This window comes from Rattus norvegicus, chromosome 2, assembly GCF_036323735.1.
Source record: "Rattus norvegicus strain BN/NHsdMcwi chromosome 2, GRCr8, whole genome shotgun sequence".
NCBI classification, from domain to species: Eukaryota; Metazoa; Chordata; class Mammalia; order Rodentia; family Muridae; genus Rattus; species Rattus norvegicus.
The window spans coordinates 47,447,910-47,471,915 of NC_086020.1; the positions used below are offsets into that span (position 1 = coordinate 47,447,910).

A 24,006-nucleotide genomic window follows, 5' to 3' on the forward strand; every position below is an offset into this window, starting at 1 on the left:
CGTCAGCAATTCAGATACATGGAAGAAGGTAGGAAGGAGAGTTTTATATTACCTCAGTTACCTTCCCTGTCTGCAGTATGGTATGGAGACAGATACTATGGAGATAGTTGGGGGGTGGGGATGGGGGTATAGGACCGTTTTTGAACCAAGTCCACCACAATAAACAGCTGGCCACGAGCAGCCTCCCCTGGCTTCTGATTACAGACCACCACCCCTAAACTGAGCTCCAGATATGCCCCAGTGTCAAGAAGGAATCCAAAATCCTTTCAAAGCACATTTAATCTTCAGTCTGACTAAATACAGATCCTTCAGCTCTAGGCAGACCTCGGTGGAAGCAGCCCCAGGATTATGTCAGCCAAAGTCGCCATGTATGTCTAGCCTAGCCCTGTGCCAGCTCCTGTGGCCGCAGAATTCCAGGCTGGTACCATGGAAATCCCAGGCTTAGGGATGATACCAGATGGCCTGCTCAGCAACCCTGGACGTGATTACTAGTGAAGGACATTCACAGATGAAGCCAGCCTGTGAGAATTGGCTGAGTACTTCTTCCAGGGCACAGATACAGACCCACAGGAGCAAGAGCGTCCAGGCAAACATGTCACTAGACGGACATAATCTAAAGTGACTGCCCTGAAGAAATGGAGATGGATGGATTGCCCAACAAAGAATTCAAAATCAGGGAACATCAAGAAATTGCAGAGACAAAATTGTAGTATGCATACATCTGTGATGAATATCGTTCAGAATCCAGGCAAACCTAAATGTGCTATGAGCGTCTGACTTTTTTTTCCTGTAACAGTGCTAAAATTATTAAGGTAGCAGTATTGAAAAGCCTTCCGACTTTAAATCCTATGTTCCTAATAGCCACAGGAATTCTTCGAAGATTTTAAAATTTAATTCCAGATTACCTAATACCCAACTTGATTTTTAAAAAGTAACACGGGGATAGTAAGTATTTCTAATGGACACCTAGGGCTGGCATACAGCTCTATGTACTACTTGCTTAGAATACATAAGACCCCTAGGTTCCACACACTGCACACGCGCGTGCACACACACACACACACACACACACACACACACACACACACACACACACACCAACCTCTTTTCCTCTTAAAGCCTGTCTTACATACTTGTGATTTAAAAGGTGAAATTAACCTTCTATCATTAATTCTCAGCTTTGTTTCTCATTTAATCTCTTTCTGTGGCTTAGTTTCCATACAATTTCTAAATATTAATGCAAGTCATCAATCATTCAAGGTAAAGCATAATTGTTTTGGGGGTATAAAGGAAAAAAGCAAATTAAGAGTCATAGAACTGAAGTCAAACAGGAGAAACTTCATCTGGGTACAGGTAATGACAGAAGACCAATGCAGTTCCATGAGCATAAATATTGATAAATTCATGGGATATTCACTTGTAGAGATTGTGATTTGTGATTACAAAGAAATAAATGAATATATGATTTTCTCACTCCTTCCTCTAACCTTTCCCATGTAGTCCTCCCCACTTCCCCACTCCTCTCAAATTCATAGACTCTTAAATTACTGAGATAGATAGATAGATAGAAAGATAGAGAGATAGAGAGAGAGAGAGAGAGAGAGAGAGAGAGAGAGAGAGAGAGAGAGAGAAATAGCCAGATAGGCACAAATATATACATGGGCATAAATGTATAAATACAGTTAGCTGGCTTTGTTCAGTGTTACTTATATGGATGTATTTTTAGGACTAACCACTTGATATTGGATAACCATTTGGGGAGCTTATCCTTGGAGTAAGATTGATTCTCCCTCAGTGGTCACTAATTTCCTGTAGCTCTTCATCTAGGGGTAAGCTAGTCTTTTAGCTTTGGTTTCTGAAGTTGTCTTTGGTTAAATGGTTTCTTAGTCAATGATTTGAAAGTGGAATTCGTGGGATTTCTCATTCCTGTCACTGGATCGAGTTTCTTCTACATGGGAAGAATGCGTCTTCCCAATGCTTGCACCTTTCCTCCATCTTTCTTCTGAAATGTTACAGCTAAAGAAATGTGCTTACTTTTAGAAATGTTCACATGGGGGAAGGGTGGCTGCAGATGGTCGAGTACTGCTTCTCTTTTACTGGTCTTGGGTTCAGTTCCCAGCACCTACAGGCCACCTTACAACCTTCTGGAACTTGACTTCCAGGGCATCAGATGTCCTCTTTTTGACCTCCTGGGACACTAGACTCTGCATGAGGCACACAGACACACATGCATCCAAAACACCCACACAAGTAAAATAAAAAGTAAACTCTTTTTTTTTTAATTAAAAAAAATACAGGAAATGTACAGATAGAAATAGATCTAGGTCCCACAGAAAATCTCACTGTAATTTCGTGATTCTCCTTCCTTCACAAGGACCATAGAGCTTGGCAGAATGTCAGCCTTGCTGTAGTCTATGAAGCAGTGCGTGCGAGTCTGCAGAGTGAAGCGTTCGCAGTTCTTCTCCGCATATTTGCATTCATCTGCAGCTTGATGTCCTCCTGCGTGGTGAGCCTTGCTAGCTCCTTTTCAGCTTTCAGCGTTTATCTGACGGTTGGATCTTTAATTGCTCCTTTAGAACTTCTAATATCAGCTGTAGACTCTGTTAGAGCTCATGTGTTTCATCTTTTTTGTTCTCACCATTTCCTCCTCCTTCCACTCTCTCCTTTCCCTCTCTCCTTCCCGCCCCTTCTAGCCCTTCTTCCGTCTGATTCTGAGGAGTCACTGGGATCAGGGCAACAATAACTGATGTTCTTTTTTCAAAGGCCAGCATCATCTTTTGTCGGACTTAGTGATAGCCTTTGTATGTTGTCTTTATGTTTATGCCCAGATCCAGATTAGATTTAACAGGAAAACAGGAAGACCATTCAGACTTGTGTAAGCATTAGGACCTGGTTTTGACTCCTAGTGACCACATTATAAAGCTCAGTGCAGGATCCTAAGTGTGGATATGGGGTGCACAGGGGGATCCCTGGTACTCATTGGTCAGCCAGCCTAACATGCTCCATGAGCTCTAGGCCAGAGAGACCTTGTCTACAAAGAACGAAGGGAACGAAAGAACTTCCTGGGGAACAGTGCCTAAGGTTGTCCTCTTACCTCCCCATGCACACACATACACACGCTTACACACATACACACGCATGCCTAAACACACATATGCACATGCATACACAATAATATCAATCTTTCCGTTTTTCAGGGTTTGTTTCTTCATGTGTCTTGTTAACTGATCCTGTAGATAATTCCAGTGGAACCATTTTTTTTTTTATTTTGTAAAACAAAAACCAAAAAATAAAAATAAAAACCAATAAAAAAGAAAGGAAGAAAGAAAATGTCTTGCAGGAACAGTGTCAATTAGATTATTGTCTCACGTAATACTTTTTTACTTTTTAGAATTTGTGTTCAGTGTTTTCTATTTACAACTCGTCTGTTTAAGATTCAGTCCTGTTTCTTTTTCGGCACTTTTAAATATAAGGTGACTGCTTTCAGTGGGTGCGGATTTGGGCCTCCTTTTGGGCTACTTTGAGCCTTAGTGAATTTGCCTTAAAAGAAAGAAGTGAAATAGGGTGCTGTGTTTTTTTCTTCAGGGAAGGTTTTCCTTTTTAACTCTGAGTCTTCTAAAAGAATGCAAATTACTTCTAAGCAGTCATCATTCTCTCTGTTTAGAGATGTAAATATTTGTCTTCACCCTACTCCATCCCCCAGCCTGTTGATCCCTCCTCCCCCTGCCCACTCCCCACTGTGAAGAGAGAGAAAGAGAGAAGAGAATCTCTTTTCAGCCCTACTCTCTTTTTCTCCTCACCTCAACTCCAGGGTGGACTGGGCGTTGAGGACAAACTTTTCATTTGCTTTTGTTAGAAGCTTTGATGCTTGAAACTGTTGGGACATCACTAAGCTGAGCTGGGAGATGTTCTTCTGTTCTCCAGATGAGAGAACTCTCTTGGCAGAGAAGACAGACATTGTACCATATCTTTAACACGTGTATTTACTGTGTTTGATTTAGTGAAGTCGTGAGCCTTAGTAGTACAATGATTATTGTTGATTATTGTTCCTGTAACAAATCAGCCTGGTGCTTGAGAGTTCCCTCTCAAGGGCTAAAGACAAAGCAGTTCAGGCAGCCAATCCCGTTGGGTTCTAAACCTTAATGCCGACCGGAGGCGAACTCTCCAGTGTCTTCCAGACAGGCATAATAGGAAGTTTTAAAACTCTGGACAGTGCCTAGCCAGACAAATTAGTACTGGATAACAGTGCTCCTTAAAAAAGCATAGGACTGTATTTAAACAGATAAACTAAATAACAGATATCACTTTTATGGAAACCTAATAACTAGTAATTTTGGTTGATCCGTGAAGGAAAACAAGAGTGTCAAATCTAAAGTCGATGACAACACCATCTTCTCTAAGTCGATTAAAAAGGTTGGAAGCAACTTTTTGCTGTGCTCGGTCAAATCAACAATGATGATGAACATGGAGACGTACAAAAAGAACTTTTATTTTGGCTGCTAAATGTTTGTAGGAATCCAGAGGTTTGTGTTTTACATACATACCTACATTCATATATACATTCATATATACATACATACATACACACATAAAATATCTGTTTTATGAATTTGGGAGATTTGTTCATACTAAAGCATACATGTTGCTAGAATATACACATGTTGCTAGGATATACACATGTTGCTAGGATATACACATGTTGCTAGGATATACTAATGATGCTCAGGCCCATTTTCAGAACTTTGGAATAACTTTAAATTAGTTTTTAGTGTTTGCTTGTCTTATATTTAAAAGATTTTTCTCGGGGCTGGGGATTTAGCTCAGTGGTAGAGCGCTTGCCTAGCAAGCACAAGGCCCTGGGTTTGGTCCCCAGCTCCGAAAAAAAAAGAAAAAAGAAAAAAAAAAGATTTTTCTCAGTCAACCACAAGAACAAAATGACAGTGAGAAACTATGTACCAGGATGCAAGATCTATTGAGAGCAACGTACTGACGTGAGCTCTAGTTTTCCACCTGGGTGAAAAGGAGACCCATTCATCCAAAGAATTCTAAGGAGCAGTTAACAAACCTTTGGGGAAGATGCCAAAAATAAGGAGTTAGTTAGAACTGGGAACCAGCTTCACAGTTTCTCTTACTCATGTGACAGAGTAGCCATCAAATACACTCCTGTGGTTTGTCACATCTGGGAGGAATGCCACCGTAGCTAAAGGGACAGTCTCTGGCTTTGGTGCAGAAACGAGTAAACAGGGCCGTGTGAGGAGAAGCCGTGGTTACTGACCCTTAGCCTGCAAGTCCTAAGCTGCCAGAAGCACAGAGGTCAGACGTATGACATATGACGGGTTTCGTCTGTGCTCTGAAAGGTTTTGATGTCAGAGCCCAGAGCTTTGGGAACAGAAGGTTCAGCCCTCAACACAGTTTCCAGAGTGTGTGTTTGTGGCAGGACTGCATCAGCACACTGGGAGTTGGGATTTAAAGACAGCCCTGTGCAATGGGCCCCATTCACCCATCTTTATAGAACACATACTACTTTTCTCCTCCTCATCCTCCTCTCACCCTTGTTTAGGAGTTCCTCCTCAGGGTCAGAACATTTGCAGTTTTTGATTTTTTTTTTTATTATTTCTAGGATGGCTATTTCAGTACGTTACGTACACAAAGTATATCTCTCTAGGATATATTTTGGCACTGTCCTTTCATTCTTGTGGCTGAGAAACAGTATTTCTTTTAAGTATAAAACTACTTAACAGTTCATATCCAGGGGTCTGTGTAAAATGCTACCTCAATAGTGGCCCAGAAATAACCAGCTAATCTGACAGCAAAGAGCATGTACCCTAAGACAGCCCACGGCACCAGGCACCTAGATTCCTTGCTCTGCCTCTGCATGGGAAGGAGTTGATTAGGACTCAGGAGGTGCTCTAAACGGTCATAATCAGTGAGTTTTTCTTTGTCTGTCTGTGTGCGTACACAATACATGAAGGATGGTGCCTGGGGCCTTGCACGTGGTATATAAATACTGCCCCCACCCCTTACCTCAATGGAGTGTTCTGAAAAATGGCAGAGTAACTCAGCAGTAAATGAAAACACTTGCCTCAGAAAGTGATTCAGGAGTGACTAAGTGTGAGCCCTGGAGACTTGCGGCCTGCCGCACGCACCCACGCACGCACACACGGAGTGAGTTATTTGACCTCCTCACTGTTTGCGAGTTTCCTTGACTGTAACATGGTGGTAGTAATGTAACTACCTTGTTGGTTTTTCTATGTGAGGGTGAGGTGGGTTAGCAAGTGTGAAGTGCTTAGAAGATGCTCACCAGGAGGCAGGTTAGGCCTTGGGACCACCTCAATACCCAAGAGGCCCACAAGGTTACTACAGGGGGTGTTTTATGTAAAAGCGAAGATCTAGTAAGACTTGGGTGTGGGTGGAGGAGAGTACAGCAGAAAGGGTGGGTGAGATTTTCCTCACATCTGTGTTGTGTTCTTTGTAGGCTTGTTTGGCTCTCTCCGGTCAGGAAGCCTCTGTGTATCTTATTGACTAAGTTTGCTTCCTCAGCTTGTTTTGGGTCCTTGTGTTTGAATGAAGTGCTCTTCCACTCTGTGTTCAGGCCTGTCTCTTTGTTGCTCTCAGAGCAAGGGGGCATGATAAAGATGTTACCAAATCTCTAAAGTTTAGTTCCCAGTGTAAGACAATGTCTATGTTCCCGCTGACATCCCCCTGCCTCCCTAGACTTAAGAAATACAAACATCACAGGTGAATTCTTCCCCAGCTTTAGCCTGTTTCCATAGTTCCGGTATTGTTTGGAGACAAACAGTTCGATTTCTAAGGGAATCGTCAAAATTCTTTTGAAGACTTTCTGCATAATCATGGATCTCCTATATGTGTGTTCGTTCGTTCCCGAGTTCCCTGAGTAAAGCCCTCATTTGTGAGAAATATCTAGTGGTTACAACCGGTCAGACTGTGGTAGGATTGGAGGAAACACTGGTACACCCACTTGTTGGGATTCTCAGTCCCACTGGTAAAAAGAATTTTCAGAATGGACTCAAACTGAGGCTTAATGAAATTTTTATTATAGTCTAGGGGAGCACACTTAGAAAAGAGAGAGAAAAGGAAAAGATTTCCCACTTCTGAGGCTTTGTGGCTGCAGCTCAGCAAGACTGTTTTAGTGGAGGCCGGAGATCTGGGAAATAAATATACGTTCTCTCTTCTATTTCTTTAGCATGGCTTAAAGAGACTGCACCTCATAGGAGGTGAGTACTGCCCTCCTAAGGGATGGTCCCTTCATTGACCTGCTTAGGTGGTCTGGAAGTCTCTACCCAGGCCAGAGATTTCATCCTCTAGAAGGAAATGTTTTCCTTTAGTGGGCCTTAAACACCTCTGTAGCCATTGATTGGGATATACAGGTGTAGTGTTCCCACTTACAATTCTTGCTCAAGTATGAAGCAAAGAGATAGAGCCTCCTTCATATGCTGTGTGATCATTCCATTATTGTATTCTAGCTGTCCCTCAGAAGTCACCCCATAATTTGATTACCAAATATATTAAATGGAAAGTACCAGAAGCCAACAGTTCTCAAAATTCTCAGGTTCTCAATTGTGCACCACCCCACCCCACCCACCCACCTCTGTCAAGCTCACAGCTATGAATGGACTTCTTGTCCATTGTATCTTTGCCTTGTATCCTGTCCATCAGTTAGTCATTCAATGGGCATCTCAGTCATCGATTCTAGAGCTCATGTATGGTAGTGTGGCTACCTCTATTTTAACAGGGTCCAAGGGTAATGCTTTTATTTGCATAAGCCAGAGTAAAGCTATAAAGTACTTCCTCTAAATAAAAAAAGCTTGAGAGTCCTTGGTTCAATTTTGAACCAAAAAGAATTAGATGTTAAGTTTGCTACATTCCATGGTAAGAACAAAGCTTATATTCATGAAATTGTAAAGAAAAAAGAGAAAAAATATGCAGAGGAAAAAGAAATTAATGCTATCTTTGCTGCCCCACCTCATAGTGCCCAAACTGCAGCCCAGTGTCTGGGAAGTGCTTAGTTAAGACTGGATGTGCTTTGGGTTATGGAGTTCAGTGCTGTCTGCAGCTTCAAGGCATCTACCAATGGGCTTGGGGTGCATCTCCTCTGTGTAAGGGAGAATATTGTCTTTGTAATTTCCAAAATGAACTAGTTCATGAATTAGGCTGTAGGGGATCCTGAGAGCCCATTTGCCTTTTCAGAATATATCTTAAAACCTGGACCCTTTGCCAGAATCCCTCAGCCTTTCCACGTCCAGCCTCCAAGCTGTTGTCTAAGGACAAAGCATTTCCCACTGACAGCCCAGTGCCAGACCCGTTTGCTCAGTTTACATTGCTTAGTAGAAATGTCTGGAATACCAAGACCTGGCTTAAGACCTCTCTTTGGGCTTTCTTACAAATCAGTATCTGACTGGTCACGAGAAACTAACCAAGGTACCCAAAATAACTAGAATTGAATGTAATTGGAAATTTGGAAACATAGATCCTAGGCAGAAGAGGGGACCCACAATGCAGGACTTGTCAACATCGCTGGAGAAATTTGCAACTATATGCATCTGTTAGCGATCAGCGTCCTGACTTAATAGGCAAGTTCAAAATCTCTGATTACGCCTATGTGCTTCTGATTCCTTCTTGCAAAACAGATGAGTAGTTTTTGTCCAAAATTCGTTCCAAATCTTATTTTTTTGGCAGCGTGCTAGGTTTAGTCAGTGTGACTGGAGTGTGCTCTCCATGTCTTGATTACTCTGCCTGAAACATCTCAGCAGTGTGTCCATTCGGCCTTTCTTAGGTTATCTCCGCTAATGTTAAACATCAACTTCCTTTAAGCCAGAGGGAAAGTGGCGGCTGAGACCCTGACAGCCTTTCTGACATCTCCCCAAACTCCACTCCTGCTGTTCAGCTTCCCAGTTCTGAGTGCAGAAGTTAACCTTTGCAGCTCAAGGCCTTTCCCTCAGCCACTGCCATTGGTTTCGTATTCCTTCGTCAAGTTAGACGACAGCTAAATGGAAAGAGGTTATTCTTATTATTAAATTGACGTTCACTTTATCCCAAGTGCTGAATCTTTCGTCTCTCCTAGTATCCCAGGACAGGGACATTCTGTTTTGCCCTTTGTGGCATTAACCTGGGGTACAGATGTCAATAGTGGACTTGCACGAAAGGATATAAATTGTACCCTCGGACAGAGCCTTTGATGGACTAGCATGAGACTCTAATGATAATAATACGGTGGTGAAACAGCCCTTGGAGCCTGAGATGGCAACTTGAGCTCAGTTACTATACTCTGGACCACCAGAGGCTGCTAGCTCCTTTTGCTCACACTGAGAGATAAGCATTTGGGGGTGTTCCCTCAGTCATTTGTTGACTCAAATTAATCATTGCGGGAAGCAGCCTTCAACCCTTAGGAGAAGTTAGTTGCCTTGTTTGGGATCTAAGATACTGGAATGGGTAAACTTTGCAAACATGCTTTGATGCTCAGATTTAACAAAAAGTTCAAAGGAAATAAAGCCCTTCAAAAACAAAGCTAATACCCTGCCACTTCTCATTGCTTTAAAATGCGAAGTGTTTCTCCTCACAAGCAAATAGGCAGAGGCCATTGTTTTTGTAGCCTGCCTAGCAAGAGGAGTGTGAAGGTTTTTATAGCATTCTGGGGGATCAATAGCAGTTTTCATCGCAGAAACCTAACTGGAGTGGCGGGCTGGCTTTACTGATGTAGATAGAGTGCCTTCCGTGTACCCTGCCTTCCATGTGCTCATGAGACAGACATGAAAACCCCCATGGAAGGGGAATTCAATACAGTGAGAAGTGTTTAGTGCCCAAGCACACAGACCCATTTGTGAGGGGGGATTACCAGTGCTCGTTACATAATTGTCCAGTCCCTACCACAAAATAGAAATAGTCTCATCCCTGAAGCTACTTTAAAATGCCACTAAAAATGTTTTCTGCCCATGTTCCTCTGCTCATTTTCCATTTTCCATTGCAGAACACAGGGTCAAAGAGGAAATTACTAAAACATGTCTAGGCTCAGGTTGTATGTGCAGGGCCCTGGGTTCAAGCCTCAATATCACTACCAACGGCAGAAAGGCCAGGCAGTGACCACAGAGTACTTAGCACACAACACTTCTTGGCCTGGGTGCCTTTCAGAAGTAGGGTCCTGTGTGGACGTGCAGGGGATTCGCACACTCCCAAAGCCAGTCTTGGACACAGGTGTGATCCCTACAGGATCTAACATGTCAGCCTGAAACCCTTTTCAAGTTAGAAAGAAATTGAGCAAGTTTATATAAATCAAATTTATTAAGTAGATGTTTCGTAGAGTTTGGTTTGGATTGATGCTGGGGGTAGTTTCTCGTGGGAAGAGAAGAACAAGGTATAAAGACTTGGGACAGGTAACGACTTGAAGAAATAAAGTGACTGCTGCGTGCTCCAAAGGCAGCCCGGGCTGCGAAACTTCCGCTGTAGAACTCGCCATCCTGGGTCTTAGATGCCGCTACAGAAAGACGGGCAGCCACCCTTAGGAGGCTTCTGGTTTGTTTTCTAATGGATTCATATACCTTTAATTTGCTTTGGAAAAACCCTATAGAGAAAGGCCTCGGCACACAGATCCCATCTTGGTCCAGCTTGTGAACTGGGGGCCTCAGCCCTCTGAGGAGGCCGTAAGCTGCAGAACTGTCCATAATCGTCTCAGCCTCTTGCCTTGCATGCAGCCTAGACTTCGGCACGCGGCCATTAAGTCCCTACTTTCTTACTTGTTAGCTGGACAAATGTGTTACAAGCTTCTTCCAGTCTATCAAATACCCAAGATAAGTGTCACCAACTTATAAGGAGAAGGGACTTATGCTAGCTGGCAGTTTTAGAGATGCCAGTCTGTGGTACCTGAGTGAAACAGCCTGTCATGGTACGAAGGGTATTTTGAAGGGGTTGGGGGGACAAGGGAGAGAGAGAGAAAGGGACCAAAGTCCCACATTCCCTGCCAGCGCACACCCCCACCGGACTGACATCTCCCACAAGCCCTACGTCCTAAACTTCCCAAACCTCCCGGTGACACTGGGTTACCCTCATGCCTCTTACACATGGAATTTGGGGGGCCATCCTACTCCACACTATAATAATCTGAAAATTTTCAACTACTCAAAAGCTCTCAATTCTAATGCAAAATAATAATTACTATTTGCTTCATGAAATGAGTGAGTGTATAGTGTATATTTATGCACACCCTTGTGTGCATGCCGTCATGTTTTACAGACTCTGAAACCAGTGTTATTGGTTCAGCTTTGCTCATTAATGCTGACACTTCTAGCGGGATGAAGAGTCTGGAACCGTAGCTCAGTGGTAGAGTTTAGAATCTCCCCTGAGTTCAGTCCCCAGAACCATATTAGAAGAAATTAATTCAGAAAAAAAAAAAAGCTTCAGGCTGCAGTATCCAACGTTGAAGGAAACTGCGTCTGTCCAACTTGTACCTGTCCGAATCTCAGGAGCAAAGTCACTAATCACCTGTGTACTTGAGACCCAGCTTGAGGCTAGCATTTCAAACATATCTGCTTATTTTTCTGCTCAAGATATCTAGATCAGTGGTCATATTAGCTTCTCCTCCTCCTCCTTATGTGATTCCTTTTTAAAATGTGTATTGGTGTTTTTCTCACATGCATATCTCAGTGAGGGAGTTGGAATCCCTGGAATTGGAGCTACAGACAGTTAGGAGCTGTCATGTAGATGCTGGGAATTGAACCAGGATCCTCTGGAAGAAAGGCCAGTGCTCTTACCCTCTGAGCCATCCCTCCAGCCCCATATTATCATCTCATTCTCCCCGGTTTCAACTCTCATGGAAGGTGATAACTTGCATCTTTTGGTCACAACCCCACTGTCCTCATTAGTTTTTCTATTGCTATGATAAAACACCATGACCTGAATAAAGCATGGGGAGGAAAGGTTTTATTTCATCTTTGTGTGTGTGTGTGTGTGTGTGTGTGTGTGTGTGTGTGTGTGTGTGTGTGTGTGAGAGAGAGAGAGAGAGAGAGAGAGAGAGAGAGAGAGAGAGAGAGAGAGAGAGACCAGGCTAACTTGAATGCACAGAGGTCCATCTGCCTCTGTTTCCCAAATGTTTCCATTAAAGGAGTGTGCCGCCATGCTGGTCTCATTCTTTCTCTTCATCCAGGGAACTCAGGGCAGGAACTGAAGCAGAGACCATGGAGGAGTGCTGCTTACAGGCTTGCTCAGGCTGCATTCGTATTGCACCCAGGGCTACCAGCTCAGGGTTGGCATTACCCACAACGAACTGGGCCCTCCACTATCAATCATCAATTAAGAAAATGCCCTACAGGGGTTGGGGATTTGGCTCAGTGGTAGAGCGCTTACCTAGGAAGCACAAGGTCCTGGGTTCGGTCCCCAGCCCCAGGAAAAAAAAAAAAAAGAAAATGCCCTACAGAGTTGCCAGTGGACAACCCCATAGAGACATTTTTCTCCATTAAGAGTCCTTCTTCCCAGATGAACTAAGCGTGTGTCAGGATGACATAAAAACTAGCCAGCACACCCACTGGCAGTCTCTCAGGGACACAGAGGTAGCAAGGCATTGTGGCAAGTGGATTTGGTGTTTGTGTCATGTACCAAGGTCCCACCAGTACCACATGCAGCTAGTTACCAGAAGAAAGTTGTGTCAAAAGATTAAAACCCCTAACCAGGAGTCAATGTCCTGGGAAATAGACAGCAGAGGTAAATCGCAGGTTTGTTTCTTCTCCTTGACCTGAAAGCCTGCTCAAATCTTCTCCAGATTCAGCCGTTGGTGGGGGATGGGAATGAAGGAAACCAGAGAAAAAGAGAGGCATGCTCCTGTCACCTGTGACGCCGCCTTCTCGCCGCCTTCTCGCCTTCTCGGTTCCTGCTCAATGCTGTTCTCTAAGGATGATCCTCGGTCCTTGTGGGTACAGAAGTGACAGCCACTGCTATCCGAGGTCTCTGATGACCCTCTGCCAACATCAGTGCTCCTCTTCCTCTCTGCCCCAGCTTGCTGTGTGTTCACACTTACGTGCATTTTCTTCGCTTTTTCTCACGCTTCTCAGCTTATGTTGGCACTGTGCACCATTCCTTTTCTGTTGCTGTTATTGGCAGTAATGGTGGTGGTGGCAGTGGCGGCAGTGGCTTTCTTTCTAGCCCAGGCTCGCACTACATAGCTCACGTTAGCCTAGAACTCACAATCTCCCATGCTGATTTCCACCTCACCCAGCAACTTGCTTCTTTCCTTCAGCCTCTGTTTGCATTCTTCTCCACCCAGCTTTTCCTCCAAGGCCCTCGAGAACAGCCTGTCAGATCAGAGCCCCACAGCTCTTCCTTTCCTTCCCTGTTCCTCCTCATGTCTTGCCAGTCCTCTCCTGATCATGATGTAGTCTCTCACCCTCTTTTCACTGTCCTCTGACATGCCTTACAGGAATGTCCCCATGTCACATTGGCCCCAGCATCACTCTTTCACTAGGTAGACTCATTTTTTCAGCTGGAATTTACCTCTCTCTCCTCAACCCGTCCCTTGTTCTGTGTCTCGTCAGTTCTTGCACAGCCTGAGCTAGCATTGGGCCTCCTGTTTGCCGCATCTAGCTCGGTGCTAGGCAGCTCCATCATGGATCAGGTACCTGGCTCTGGGTTGATACTGGGTAGCATCCCAGCTCTCAGGCTGAGTTTTATGCCCTCCTCTCTGAGACAGTATGCTACGTCCGTGCTTGTCCGTCTCTAACCTGACCTGTGCGGTTCTGCCAGAGTTACCCTCCTGAGACACAGAGCTGCCTTCCATATAGCACTGAGGTCCTGCTCGCCTCTACCTACCCCATCCGTATTGAGCTACCGTGCTTTGTATGCAGTAGTCACTCTCAGGATGTTAAATACAACCGGAGCAGAGTAAAGAAGGGAGGAAAGAGACATGAGGGGTGACAGCTTGAAAGGAGGATGAGAGGAGTAAAAGGTAAGATACTCAAAGGCTGAGGCCCACTGCCTGCCTGTAAACACTCCATTAGTCCTGGTGCTTGACTGGATGAACGCTTTCATTGATGCCCCTACCACTTTTTTGGTTTTGGTTTTTTGTCTTTTGAAAAGAGAGACACATCCATCCCATAGAGAAAACAGAACGTAGATTCAGTGCCCTTCACAGGTACCCTACAAAGTCTCCATGCAGCCCAGTTTCAGATAGAGATACCTTAATGGACTCTGGCCCCATGCCTACAGACCAGGAAACTGAGGCAGGGGACATTTAAATGGCTCAGCTAGCTAATGGGAGAGCCAACAATCAATCCTCTTCCAGCATGCCCATTAAGAAATCACAGTTTCTCTTTTCCAAGAGGGCCCAGGGTCAGTATGTAAGGTGGGAGATTACAGTTCTAAGCAACTGTGAGCCTTGAGGACCTAATGCTTCACAAATCTTACCAAGTAGACTAAGTCGGCTGGCCAGCAAGCCCCAGGGACCCTCATGTTTGTGCTTCCTAAATGTGTGTGCCATCACACTAACTTTGTAAACATGGGATCTTGAGCTTGAACTCATGCTTTTGAGGAAGGACTTTATCGATTGAGCTGTCTCTCCAAACCCTTCGTGTCTGTTTCTATGTCGGCGAAACGCATGGATGCAAAATTGGAGATGAGGACTGACCCCGGCTCTTTCCCCGCTGATCTCCTCGTCCCTCTGTTGCACTGACCACAGAAGACTTGACAAGTCTTGTCAAATCATAGCCGTGAGCTGCCGATGAGATCCCTCATCAGCTGTGAACACTTCCCAGGTCTGTGTCGGCAGTCACCTGCTGCGAGGGTTGGGCCAGTGAGTGTTTGTCTGTGCTTCATCTCTGCCTGCCCTCGCACTCCGGTTTCCTCACCTGCAGCCCCTCCGTAGGAGGTTTGTCAGCCCCAGAGGACACTGCTCTACAATGCCTTCCCCACGGCTGAGCATCCCAGCTAGGGGGCTAAAGTCAAGAGCAGTGTGATGTTTGCCCACTTCCCTCCTTGAGGTAGCTGCCTGCTCTGCACATTCCTGAAAGAAGCCCATGAGGAAGCAAAGTTGAATCTAGTTACTAAGATACAACCCCGATCCCCGTACTCACACCTTTTTTCTTGCAGGATTTTCATTGGTATAGATTCATTGGACAAAGTAATAGGCTTAATGCAGACAGGCTTGTGGACAGCGTGTATTTCAGTCACCTTCACTACCTATTTTCCCTCCTATCCCCTTCCCCATCGCTACTCCCTTCCCTCTTCCTAACTAGTCTCCGTTCTACATTCATGTATTTTAAAGATTCCGAATATTATATATGAGAGATAATATGCCGGATTTGTCTTTCGCAGTCTGGTTTAGTTCACGTACCGCGATCAATTCCGGTTTCATCTGTCCTCCTGGATGGCTCCACTGTATATGTAATGCCACACCTCCTTTACTTCTCCATCCATGGCTGGCCCCTTGGTTCATTCCAAGCATTGGCTGCTGGGACCAGCACACATACCTCTTAAACCACGTATGTAGCTTGAGAAGCATCACGTTATTTTGGCTTTGTTTCTTTTTGTCGATACAGACTCTTTGAGTGAGTATGGGGAAGTACTGAAAACCTAGGGAGATGTCTTTGGTTTCTGTGACTAGGAAGCACTAGTGTGTTTAATGGACTAAGGCCAGCGTGCAGTGGGAAGAATGCCCCCATCTAAAGACACGCCATTAGCATCACCTTTGAGAGCTCAGCACCTTGATGAAAGTGTCTTTTCTTTGCTGTTTGTACTGTGTTGATGAACTCCATAGTTCTTAGCTATATTGGCAATACTAATAGAACTCTTTTTTTTTCTGATGTCAGACCTTCAATATATCTCCCAAAATGCTACAAAACCAAGCAGTGATTGATGTGTGAGTGCACCAATCACACAGTCCTGATATCCAGAGAGTTTGTGAATGCAACTAACATTTTACACATACTCTCCTCTCCACTGTACTTTCAAAGCGTACCCCAGGGCCCATTAGGAAACAACGTGCTTAAGTGTACATGTGTCTTTTGCAGTGCTGCAGATAGAGCCTAGGGTCTCATTGGGGGCGGGGCTGTGTGTGTGTCTGCAGGGGTCTGGTAGGGAAATGAACAGAGAAGTGAGGATGCAAACCCTTTTAGAGCAGTGATTCTCAACCTGTGGGTCATGACCCTCTGGCAAACTCCTAGCTGAAAAAGGTTTCCATTGCAATTCCTGACAGTAGCAGGATTACAGTTATGAGGTAGCAATGAAAAATAATTTTATGGTTGGGGTTCAGCCCAACATGAGGGACTATTGAAGGATCACGGCATTAGGAGGGTTGAGAGCCACTGTTCTAGAGAGTCTGTTTCCTGGTGGTTTATCCCCAACAGATTTAAACAGCTTAACTTGGATAAGAGCTTGCTAGTGTAATACAGTTTCTGGTGCACAAGGACGCACCGTTGCACTGGAACTTAACTCAGGGTATATGTTGTTTCTTCCCAGAAGATGGCTTCTAGAGAAAGGCTGCCTATACTGGCTTAAAGGCCTAAGGAAGGGCCCGGCCCAGTCTCAGTCATGGTCTCTGTTGTGGGAGCTTTCAGGGAACCCCTGGCTATCCAGATAATGTAAGCCATTTAGACTTAGGTATCTCCAGTCCTGGTTGTAGGAGCTTCATGTGGCCTTGACCCTGCGATATCCTAGATTACCAGGCTCATAAATGCTTTCAGCTCCCCAGCTTTCTTATACCCTTTCTATTGGAAAGAGGCTCCTTTGCGCTCAGCATTCCTTGTTCTCACATTCGGGAGATCTGTGGGTCAAGGACCTTCAAACCTGTGCCCCCAGCATCTCCAATATACTAAAAGGAGTGTTTTCTCACTGAGCCACATTGCAGCCCAGTAGAAGACCTTTTAAATAATTCTAGACAAAGAAAAAGTAACACTTAGGCTGAGGGAGCCAGTATGGTCCGCGTTTAACTGTGCATTGGAGTTTGGAAACACGTTCACTGTTGGTGGTCTCACTGAGCCACACCAGACATGGCAGAAGTTGGGGACAGGGCTAAGAGAGGGCTCCTCTCTCTCCGGTTTAATGTACATTTCCAAGGCCCTGGTTTGAATGTGTCTGAGATAATTGGTGCCCCTAGGAGGCACTCTGCTGAGCAGCTAATTCAGCCCCTCTTCCCCAGGGAGGATAATTGTTGTTAAAAAACAAAAAAAAAGTAAAATGTGTTGTTTTCTCATGTAATTATGTAACTGACATCTTTATATAATAATACATTTGGGTGGTCTGTCCCTGCAATCCTTGGTTTGTTAGGAAACGTTGCCATTTCCACCAGTAATAACTTCCTCGTAAGTATTATGAAAGAATTTCATATTGTTACGTTGCATCATTGCTACCATCAGAAGCTAAACTCTTTAAGTGACGTTGCCACCAGACAAGGCTTCTAGGGTTTTGTTTTGTTTTGTTTTCTTTGTTGGTTGGTCGGTTTTGCTTTTCTTTTTCTCGGATGAGCTAAAATGTTCCTGAGATGAAATGCTGTATGGCAGCAGGTCTGAAAATAAGTAACAGGATACACGTCAGGATACACATCCATGTCTGTCCTAGGAGAATGTGGGTCCTCAAAGCTGCTGTGGTCACAACATGGGGTGTCCTTCTTGCTGCAGTCATTGGTTCGTTTTGTCCACTTGCACTGGGTTAGGCCCTCGGATCTTCCTTGCTGTAGCAAACCACAAATATCTTAACAATGAGCACACCGCCATTAGAGCTGTGTTCATTTTAGTCCACGTTGGTAATGTAGTTCTGGGCCTTGCTGATTAAAAAATGACCCACTTAACACAACTGAGTGGAATCTCCCCCCTCCTGTAATTCTTCCGGGACTGCAGAGTGCCATGGTCCTGAGGAGATAACCATCACTAATCCCAGATTCAGCCAGGGCTTGACTCTAAGGAATCAGGAAGGCTGATTATGCCACCCGAGGCACTCGGTTAAATTGCTGTTACCTCAGATTTGCGTGGGAGGCCTTTGCAAAGTAGCAGAGAGGAAAAGTAAGTCTGCAGATAAAACTGGGAGAAAGAGGAGAGCCCTGAGGCAAAAGAAAGGGGAAGTGAAGTGAATGTGTAGGAAGTTTAAGAGGCAAGGTCGGTCGTAGCTGGCCAGAGTTGGTTTTAAAAGGTAGAAAAGGCTAGGCTTGGTAGCACACACCTGTCACCCCAGTGCTCGGGAGGCAGACCAGAGCACTACCGTAAGTTCCAAGCCAGCCTGTCTATGTAGTGAGTTCCAGGCCAGCCATGGTGACATGGTGAGGTCAATCTCCTCTCCACCCACCACCCACCTCAAATGAGAAAAGACAGAGTCTGGGCTAATAGCAAACCCAGCATTATAGACTCGTTCAGCAGTTCATCAACAGTGGCCATGCGCAGAGAAGTCAGAGGCTTGCTTTGTAACGGGGTCTCTGTTTTAGAGAGATTGGGGGTAGGGCCATCTCTCAAAAGAAACCTCCACTTTGTGCTTAATGGAGGGCACCATCTATAACTGAAATGGGTGATTTCTACTTAACATCCTGAATTCATGCCTCCAGCGTCTCTTCACAAAGCAAATGTTTCATGTCTTAGCCGTTTATTATTTAACCTTCTATACTGTGTATCAATGCCTTCCAGCCATTGTGCCTAGATATCCAGTATCTTTTCATTAGAGACTGATGGTTTCTAAAATGGTTAATTCAGTGACGGTGTCAGTATTGGAAATTAGGTTATGTGACAACACAAAACAATGGTCACACAAAAAGGTTCTAGTTAATACAAACTAAACAAGTCACCTAATCGAGAAACTTGTGGGGAAGACTGAATTTTTTTCAACACCTTTGCATGGGGATTGCCATACAAGCTTTGTCAGAGGGTAAGCTATCCAGGGTGTCAACACTTTCATCTGAAGATAAGGTACACATCAAAGCTGGTATAGATTAATTCTTCATGCACACGCATCTCTCTTTCTCAGCGGCAAATGGAACCAGCGCATAGAAGTCAGAGGGTCTATAGCATGGTTTTAGGAAAACTAAGGGTAGGGTCATCTCACAGTACGAAACTACCACTTTGTACTGGGCTCTGTACACACACACACACACACACACACACACACACACACACACACACACACACGCAAGTACAGGACTCTATTAGGTGGGAAAATGAAAAGTCCTTTCTTACTGTTCAACTTTGTATTTCTCAACCCCAGGGTACCACAGTCACTTCATAGAGGATATTTGGAGTTTTAAAGTAAAACATGGGCTATTTGATGATTTTTCAGACCCCCCCACCCGACCTGCACCCCTCCCCCAAACACACCAGTACCTTGAAGTAGTTCACAGTTTCAACATTAGGTGGCGCTACATTCCTTTTGATGATGTCATCTCCCTCTAACGTTGAGTTTGGGGACATAATAGGCAAATACTTTACGGTAGGCAATAGAGGTTAGGTAGTGTAGTTGGAAGCATCAGTCTGACCCTAGGACTTGAGAAGCTGCACAGGGCCTGGCAGATGTGCATACCCTTTCCTAAGGACTTGTGATTTAAAAATAAATGGACACTCTTGTTTTTAACTCTTAGTATTGTGTTCTTCAAATTCCTACTGGCTTGCAAAAGCAGCTACTTAAGAATTGTTTGACCCTGACTACTTAATGAATGAGCTATTAGGTATTTTGTTTGGCCAAGAGACACTATGAAAACTTTCCAAGACTAACGAATTCATGGATCAAGAGACTTTGGGAACCTTAACTCAACTGTGAACTATTACGCAGCCTATTGGAGTTATAGCCAGTGTCTCCAGTAGATTGTCTCGTTGACACATATGTTCCTGACTCTACTCTATGTATCCTGCCTGACTGCCGTCAGCTGCAATACCATACTGATTACATAGGAGCTCTTCCCTTCTCATTAAATCCAAAAGGGTAGGTATTGCCAACCAGGTAGGTCACAGGAGTTCTAAAGTTTGACTGCAAAAAATAAATTCTCACAGCAAATTCAGATCACTTAGCCCTTTGGTTCCATTTCAAAACCGGAGTTGTATTCTCGGGGTGGGGATAGTAAATAAGTTAGGTTAATCCCCAGAACAGATTAAAAATTACACTTAAGGAAATATGATACCTTGAAATTAAATATTCAAAGAGGAATAGTGGTTTTGTTTTCTTTTTATTTAAAGTGTCCCAAAACAAATCCCAAATGACTCAACAAAGCAAAGTCAGGTGACTTAGAGGTGCCTTTCCAGCTCATCATCAAACAGTTCTTTACTTGCAAGAATATTCATGACAGATATGAAACCCTGAGATATGAAACCTCCTGGGGGCATTTGAGATACAATTTAAATTTTTTAAAATTCAGTTTACCCAAATTTTTTTCAGAAGCAAAACTTTAGATTTAAACTGGGTACATCTGTTTCCAGAAAATACCCACCCTGGGGGGTGTGTATAGGAGGGCAAAAATGCCCACCCATGGGGCCGTGTGTGTGTGTGTGTGTGTGTGTGTGTGTGTGTGTGTGTGAGAGAGAGAGAGAGAGAGAGAGAGAGAGAGAGAGAGCTCGAACATGAAAATGCCCGCCCTTGGGGCCATGTGTGGAATATCTTCGCCTTACAGAGCTCACACTCAGCTCCCATCAGCTTCCCTTTGAACACTGAGCTTGGGCGCTAAACCGCCTTGGCTGCTGCTTGCATTTGATCCTGTTGGGAATGAGGCTAATTGCTTAAGAATTTCCATCTTAGTAAGGCTGTTAGCACTTGAAGTTAATTGGAGTTTGTACAAAATATTTAAGGCTTACTCGTACGGAGGCCTTGGCTTTTCTGGAGCTGGATACATTCATAGTTCCAGATTTCCTGATGTATTATCTACACAGATGCCCACACGAGAGAAACAAGTTGCATTCAGTAATCGTTTGATTACAATGGGTTTGTTTGCATCCTCTTGTTCAGCAGGGGACATCTGCGTACATACCTTCTTTAAAACCCTTTCTGGCTTCCTAACATGCTAATTATACTGCCCTGCTTTCAATCTGGTCTCACAAAACAAGTGCCCTGAAAATGTTTACATTCAAAGTTCCTTTTGCATGAGCATATCAACGTGCTTTGTAAACACTAATTACTTCACATTGTTCTGTGGGTCTCATTTTTCTGTCCCAAAAGGAGGCTTTGGCCTTGTATAGTTGTCTGCCTATGGACACAGTTACTGTTGCTTCCTCAAGGAGAGCTTCGGTCCTAGCAATTTTGTGTCCCTTTGTTGCTAACGTATAGCTTTACAAACTGTAAGGGGTGCACACACGTGTACACAAGCATTCTCATGCACAGACACACGTGCCTCATCAGAAAGGGTCCGTGGGGCATGGTAGCATCACATTTCATATCAGCAATGAGTTGTCCAGTCGAACAACCGTGACATCTTCCAAATATTCAGAGAACATAATGACTCACATTCTGAGCAGAAACTGGGGTGTCTCTATTTTAAAATCCCTTTCCCCTTTTCTTCTTGCGACACAAAAATTTTGAACTCTAAGAATTGCCTTTTAAGTGAGCTACAGGATAACCACACATGAAGTTGACCGTGCGTGCATGTAACACATACGCCTAGACTCGAGGCACTATCTCATGCGCCGGGTCACTTTGAAACATTATCTTTCATCCTTCATTAACTGAACAATGCATGTCTTATTTTTCTCCATTTCGCAGAGGCAGAAAATGAGATCCAAGGGTGTGAACTACTTTGCTTAGTGGGTGGTAAGAGTGGAATCCTTGCCAGGTCAGATTGCACGGCCCACCATGCAGGCAGGTGTCATCGGCCTCCCCGATCCTGTTATATCTTCAAGGGCTTTGGGCATGCTTTTTAGGACTGGTGGTATAGCTTCCTCAAGTAATAATTTACCTACCTGGTCTGTTTTCATTCACTTCTGGTTTTGTTTATTTCCATTCTTGTTTTCTGGGTCTCATTCCCTCCCACAGCATCTCATTTATTTGTGCTGGGCATTTTGAAGATTGAAATACAAGGCCACATGTGAGAATGGACCAACTCCATCGAAGCAAGCTGTACTTTTTAGAGTTGAGCTGAAGGAGGCTGCTCTCTGCTTTGGAATTTCTGACAAGGGACTGGCAACAGCGCAGCTCCATTGGCTGCACGGTTGCCTCGCATCGTAGGAGGCCCTGGGTTCCAGCCCTGCACTGTATTACACTGGGCACCATGGCACACCTGCAGCCACAGCGCTGGAGAGGCGCAGGCAGGGACATCAGCAGTGGAGAACCATCCTTGGCTAGATAGCAAGTTTGAGGTTTGAGACCAGGCTGGGATACAGGCCACCCTGCCTTGGGGGTGGGGGATCTGCAATCAGAATGGTAAATTGGAGGAGGACATGCTCTCTGAGTTCTGTGGTTTCAAGAGATTAGTACCATAAGACCCAAGGACTATCACAACGGGGGTCATTTCCCAGTCACACGGGAACATTCCTACCAGTGAGCATCGGGGACTGAGCCATCTTCACATCTTTGAAATCTGGAGTCCTTGGACTGGGGTTGAACTTGAGTGCATGGGTCCAGTTATATTATGCATTCTACGTGTGTGTGTGTGTGTGTGTGTGTGTGTGTGTGTGTGTGTGTGTGTGTGTGTTTGAAAATGCCATTATAAAGAATAAGGGTGTTCACAGTCCCATTTGTCACAACGACAGCTAAAATGTACAAACTGGATGGTGGCGTCATCTAGACTGGGTCACACCCTCACTGTAGCTCCCAGGCAGCTGTGCGAAAGAAAGGTGACAAGAAACCAAACCAAGACTGGAGCCTCCATCATTTCCGGCATCTCTGGGCAAAGCAAAGGACATTCCTGGCTTCTGGCAGCCATGCTTTTGACAAGAGTCAAGGTCCTGGCCCTAAAACAGCCTGCCTAGTTTCCGCTCTCCCATTTCTATCATGTTCCCTTCTCTGTGGTACTCAAGAGTAAGAACACTTACGAGATAGAAGTTACAGTGGGGATTGCCAGGGGCTAAGAGCGAAGGAAATGGAGAATTCCTGTTTAGGAAGGTGGTTTTGTAAGGTGGAAAGGCCAGGAAGACGGGGTGTGGTGGTGGTGGTATAGCATGTAAGTATACATACATTAAGCACAGTTGGTGTAGACAGCTGCATGGGCTGCAGTTGGTTTCTGCAGTGTTGGGAGCGCCCCTAAAGTTGTCTGGGTAATGTTTGTACTCCACACATTCTCTATAAGGAGATGGGCTAAGCTTCATGTGAGGACAGAGTTTGTTCTATTCTTGGGAAATCCCTTACGTTGGAAGTAGGAAAGGCTTTCTCAAGTGGGTGCCGCTGTCAGTGGGGCTGGATTTCACATGTGCAAGGGGAAGTTAGTGGGCAGTCTCCATAATTAGAGAAAGTAGCATAGCCCAGCTGTAAGCCCAGTCTTTTCCCAGTTCTGGGTCTTGAAGAGATCACGAGAATCATTTTGGCCACAAAGAAGCAAATTCCAAAGTCAGAACTGAAGTTGAGATAAGAGTTTTATTCTCAGCAAATTGACCTTAGAATAATTCAATCTTAAAACAAAACAAAAAACAAAAAAACAAACTTTTTTTTAACTGTTGATTTAATGGTGATTAAAAAAAAAAAAAAAACAGCCAAAAATACATTTGCCAGGAAATGGGAAAAGGCCAATTGGCCATTGGTAGCTATGTGGAGTAATTACACCCACACACAAATAAAAAGGAAGTAAGTGGAAGTAACTCGGCAACATTTTTGAAGTTAGTTTATTAATACTATTATAATATATTATGTATTAATACATATGTGCACATATATACACACATGCACAAGTACATGTACATGTGCAAGCCAGGAGAGGGCATTGGATCCCTGGAGCTGGAATTGCAGGTACCTGTGAGCTGCCTCACTTGGGTGTTGGAAGTGGAGCCGCAGTCTTCTGGAAGAGCTCCTAACTGCTGAGCCACTCCCTCTGTCTCCTACGCTGACTTTCTTAAAAGTTGGAAACTGGTATTGATGGTGACGGCATTAGCACATCAGAAGGGGAAAGGGTAAAACCCGTGTCACAGT

The 24,006-nt window shown here is 44.4% G+C and overlaps 1 protein-coding gene across 6 annotated transcripts in view; it reads left to right on the top strand.

The window, feature by feature from the left end:
• Nucleotides 1-24,006, top strand: part of Arl15 (ADP-ribosylation factor like GTPase 15) — a 384,290-nt gene that overhangs the window by 276,533 nt on the left and 83,751 nt on the right. The window lies entirely within an intron of this gene.